Source organism: Mizuhopecten yessoensis, unplaced genomic scaffold (assembly GCF_002113885.1).
Source record: "Mizuhopecten yessoensis strain PY_sf001 unplaced genomic scaffold, ASM211388v2 scaffold11145, whole genome shotgun sequence".
In the NCBI taxonomy this organism is placed as follows: domain Eukaryota; kingdom Metazoa; phylum Mollusca; class Bivalvia; order Pectinida; family Pectinidae; genus Mizuhopecten; species Mizuhopecten yessoensis.
Window position 1 is genome coordinate 3,008,174 of NW_018408902.1, and position 5,348 is coordinate 3,013,521.

At 39.4% G+C, this 5,348-nt stretch overlaps 1 protein-coding gene across 1 annotated transcript in view; it reads left to right on the forward strand.

Moving 5' to 3' along the window:
* Positions 1–2,951, forward strand: part of LOC110466830 (WW domain-containing oxidoreductase-like) — a 110,092-nt gene extending 107,141 nt beyond the window's left edge. The window contains exon 9 of the mRNA XM_021523600.1: positions 2,928–2,951. The gene's annotated coding sequence lies outside the window, so the exon portion shown is untranslated. The remainder of the gene's footprint in view (positions 1–2,927) is intronic.
* The last annotated feature ends 2,397 nt before the right edge of the window (positions 2,952–5,348 follow it).

A 5,348-nucleotide genomic window follows, 5' to 3' on the forward strand; every position in this document is an offset into this window, starting at 1 on the left:
TTTGATTACACTGAGTATATAGGGTTAGTACAGACTTGTTTGAGTACACTGAGTATATAGGGTTAGTAGTCTTGTTTGATTACACTGAGTATATAGGGTTAGTACAGTCTTGTTTGATTACACTGAGTATATAGGGTTAGTACAGACTTGTTTGATTACACTGAGTATATAGGGTTAGTACAGACTTGTTTGAGTACACTGAGTATATAGGGTTAGTACAGACTTGTTTGAGTACACTGAGTATATAGGGTTAGTACAGCCTTATGTGTGAACCCTTTTCTATGTTTACCTTGTCCCACCTGAGATCCAGAATCCACATGGTTTGTTGTATGCTCCCCGATACACACACTAATTAATAATATGTAAGAAAATCTATTGAGATACTGTAGCCTGTTGTACTAGGTGGGATACACACACAGACGGCAGGTCTGTCCCACATATTATTCTGAACAAAAAGATTTCATTTATTTTGGGAAAATATAACTTTTTTTTAATTTGTACCGATTTACATTTTTGGTCTGTAATTCACAGAGTTTTGGTTTTGGTGATATAGGGACGTATGTGACAGTCTACTTGTAACAGTTCCCTACATATACCTGCTGCATTTAAGTATCAACATTTACTGTATTAGGATGTAAGTGAAAAGTATACAGATTTAGGATGTAGGTAAAGGTCTGCTTTATAGTCTTAGGAGATTGATAAATATCTGGTCATTTGTTTTAGGATTTAGGTGAAGGTCAGGTTTATTGTTTTAGGATGAAATTGAAAGTCTGGTTTATAGTTTTTGGATGTAGGTGAAAGACTGGTTTGTAGTTCTAGGATGTAGGTGAAGGTCAGGTCTATAGTTTTAGAACATAGGTGAAGTTCTGGATTATAGTTTAAGGACCAAGGTGAAAGTGAGGTTTATAGTTTTAGGTCATTGGTGAAGGTCAGGATTATAGTTTTAGGACAAAGGTGGAGACTGGTTTATAGATTAGGGACAAAGGTGAAGGTCATGATTATAGTTGGATTAATAGTTTGAGGACATAGGTGATGGTTTGGTTCACAGGTTTAGGGCATAGTTGAAGGTTTGTTTTATAGGTTTAGGACATAGGTGAAGTTCTTTATTATAATTTAAGGAAATAGGTGAAAGTGAGATTTATAGTTTTAGGACATAGGTGAAGGTCAGGATGACAGTTTTAGGACATAGGTGAAGTTCAGGTTTATATATTTCGGACATAGGTGAAGGTAAGGTTTATAGATTTAGGACAAAGGTGAAGGTAACGTATAGATTTAGGTCATAGGTGAAGGTCAGGATGACAGTTTTAGAACAAGGTGAAGTCTGGTTTATAGGTTTAGGATGTAGGTGATGGTCAGGTTTATATTATTAGGACATACTGGTAAAGGTCAGGTTAATAGATTTAGGTCATAAGTAAAGGTCAGGTTAATAGATTTAGGTCATAAGTAAAGGTCAGGTTAATAGATTTAGGTCATAAGTAAAGGTCAGGTTAATAGATTAAGGTCATTAGTGAAAGTCAGGTTTATTTTCCTGATGATACTAATTATACTGTTGTGTTCACTATTTATTTAGTTTGATTTTTTTGTTTTTAAACTATTGATTTACATTCTAGAATTGCCATCTCAATCAAAAAACAATCCTACCACTCAAGTTCCAAGATCTTCTCGTTTCAGTTTGATTTTGAGGGTGTGAAATCAAAAATGATTTTCGTTTAAATTTCCTCATTCACAATGAATCAATGGCCTGTGAACAAGACTTAAAAAGCAATAATATTCTGTGTTAATAAAGACAGATCTGTATCTATATCTGCTTAAAGAAAGAAGACTTAATTTTCAGAATTTATTACCTCTACTTATTTACTAAGTGGGGTAAATAAAGCCTAAACGACAGTAAGGTCATCTCCTACATCTCAGATTTCTGTTACTCTCCTGTAATCTTCACGTTTGACCTTGTCATTATTGGTAGCAACTGTCACCTGCTCAATGTTTAAGTGATCCTATTATAAACCAAGTTGTTTTCACTGCTCAGAACTATGATGGACAGGTGTTACCTGTGTACACTCAAAGCAAAACTGTTCACCTATAACATAACTGAATCTGATAATCTTCCTGATAACCTCATGTATGACCTTGACCAATGACCTTGTGTTGTAGGTTAGTGTGTATCAGTACAATGACCAGATGTTACCTGTTCACATAATAAGACAAATAGCTGAATCGATTTAGACAAATCTAATCTACAGTTGTAGGAACATATATTGTCATCAATGTTTATATACTGTCCTGAGTAAATCTATGTGAAAGTATTAATGATATAGAGTTTTATTAAAATTATGTTTACCACTATAAAAAAACTAATTGGCCCTTATGATTGTATTGTCACAATATACCAAGTGTCATTTTATACAAATGTAGGTGTTAATTTAAGGTAGTCCCTGTGCTTTGTATTATATCTCTAGCAAAGAAGAGTTCCAATTTTTTTTACTTTTTTTTTGGCTTGGAGTTTTTTGTCTTTTTATTAGAACAAAGAGTAACATATGACATGAATTTATAATTTATTATGATATCTAATAAAAAAAACATCACCACAGGGATTTTGATCCAGACATTTTGACTGTAAAGCAAGGAGTTTTTCAACTGTGCTAACGGTCACATTTGTTGTTTATTATTTTCTGCAACATTACTGCGTATAATTTTGACTGTCATTTAGTCCTTACATAGGCCAACATTATACATAGTTTCCTTTTTCAATACACAGTGGTAGAGATAGACATTATGTTTGAATTCTGATGGGTTCAATTAGACAGGATGTTGGAAAACTCTAGAATTAGATCAGACATGAGAGAATTTGAGAATATGTTTGGAGTAGCATTTAACAGAGATGACAGTACTGCCATCATTTCTTAGTATGATGTGTTTCTGTGTTTCAGTACCAGATTGCACAATATATGAGGAGACCTTAAGCCTAAGCCAGGAAGGGGACCTCCAGCTGGTTGGAATGGCTATCTTGACCACCATGATAAGCTTGGCCTTCAATTTTGTACATTTTGGGACACAATGCTGAGACATGCTCATGGTGTCTGCTGATGGGGACCTCGGACATGTTCATGGTGTCTGCTGATGAGTACCTGGGACATGTTCATAGTGTCTGCTGATGGGGACCTGGGACATGTTCATGGTGTCGGCTGATGGAGAACTGGGACATGTTCATGGTGTCTGCTAATGAGTACCTGGAACATGTTCATGGTGTATGCTGACGGGGACCTGGGATATGTTCATGGTGTCTGCTGATGAGTACCTGGAACATGTTCATGGTGTATGCTGATTTGGACCTGGGATATGTTCATGGTGTCTGCTGATGGGGACCTGGGACATGTACATGGTGTCTGCTGATGAGTACCTGGGACATGTTCATGGTGTCTGCTGTTGGGGACCTGGGACATGTTCATGGTGTCTGCTTATGGGGACCTGGGACATGTTCATGGTGTCTGCTTATGGGGACCTGGGACATGTTCATGGTGTCTGCTGTTGGGGACCTGGGACATGTTCATGGTGTCTGCTGATGAGTCCCTGGAACATGTTCATGGTGTATGCTGATGGGGACCTGGGATATGCTCATGGTGTCTGCTGATGAGTACCTGGTACATGTTCATGGTGTCTGCTGATGGGGACCTGGGACATGTACATGGTGTCTGCTGATGAGTACCTGGGACATGTTCATGGTGTCTGCTGATGAGGACCTGGGACATGTTCATGATGTCTGCTGATGGGGACCTGGGACATGTTCATGGCGTCTGCTGATGGAGAACTGGGACATGTTCATGGGGTCTGCTGATGAGTACCTGGAACATGTTCATGGTGTCTGCTGATGGGGACCTGGGACATGTACATGGTGTCTGCTGATGAGTACCTGGGACATGTTCATGGTGTCTGCTGTTGGGGACCTGGGACATGTTCATGGTGTCTGCTGTTGGGGACCTGGGACATGTTCATGGTGTCTGCTGATGAGGACCTGGGACATGTTCATGATGTCTGCTGATGGGGACCTGGGACATGTTCATGGTGTCTGCTGATGGAGAACTGGGACATGTTCATGGTGTCTGCTGATGAGTACCTGGAACATGTTCATGGTGTCTGCTGATGAGTACCTGGAACATGTTCATGGTGTATGCTGATGGGGACCTGGGATATGTTCATGGTGTCTGCTGATGAGTACCTGGAACATGTTCATGGTGTCTGCTGATGAGTACCTGGAACATGTTCATGGTGTCTGCTGATGTGGACCGGGGACATGTTCATGGTGTCTGCTGATGGGGACCTGGGACATGTTCATGGGGTCTGCTGATGAGTACCTGGAACATGTTCATGGTGTATGCTGATGGGGAACTGGGACATATTCATGGTGTCTGCTGATGAGTACCTGGAACATGTTCATGATGTCTGCTGATGGGGACCTGGGACATGTTCATGGTGTCTGCTGATGGGGACCTGGGACATGTTCATGGTGTCTGCTGATGGGGACATGTGAAATGTAAATGGTGAATGCTGATGGGGACAGAGGCAGTGTGGGATCAAAGTCTCATTTAAACAATGTGATTTATATTGACCTATTCTAATTTGCTTCCAGACAAAAACATGCCTAAATATTGATGTATTTCAAGCACGCTAGGTATATATTTGCATACTAGTAATACTCAATACCAATATAGTAGGTGTGTGCAGTTCATGCATATTCTATTAGGTTAATAGGTGCTCCCACAATTCTGATTGGTTGACAATTTCTGGACAATAATAATTGCCCTTAATATTCATGGATTTCAGTCAATGTTTAAGCTTGCCAGCAATATAATGGCAATGCTCAGGCCAAGTTCTGAGGAGTGTCATCTGTGCATATTTGATAAGGTTTTCGGTATGTCGTCTGTTTTGACTGGTTGTTCGTTTCCAGACTAAACCGGGTTTTTTTCATTTTTAGCTCACATGATTGGTCAACCCTAGGTGCCAGTAGCCAAGGTGATTTGATTGTCCATGGGTGATGAGGCCACTCATGTGCTACTTTAAAATCCAGCTCACTAAAAGGTCATCTCCTTGACACTGTAACATTGGGGTAGTCGGTCATAACAGCAACCCATTCAAAACTGAACTTTAAGCAGAGAGCAGTACAACTAGTTTTAAGGACTTTGATTTTTCTTTTTAAGGGGACAGAATCCATAATGTCCTTGCTTGGGCAAACACTTAACACCAAGGCCAAAAGCAAGGTTATGCCCAGTAAATCACTGAAAAATGAAAGAATAGTTTGAAATGATAAAGATAAAGATGCCAACAGTTGCGATGGGCACAACTGATTTATTTCA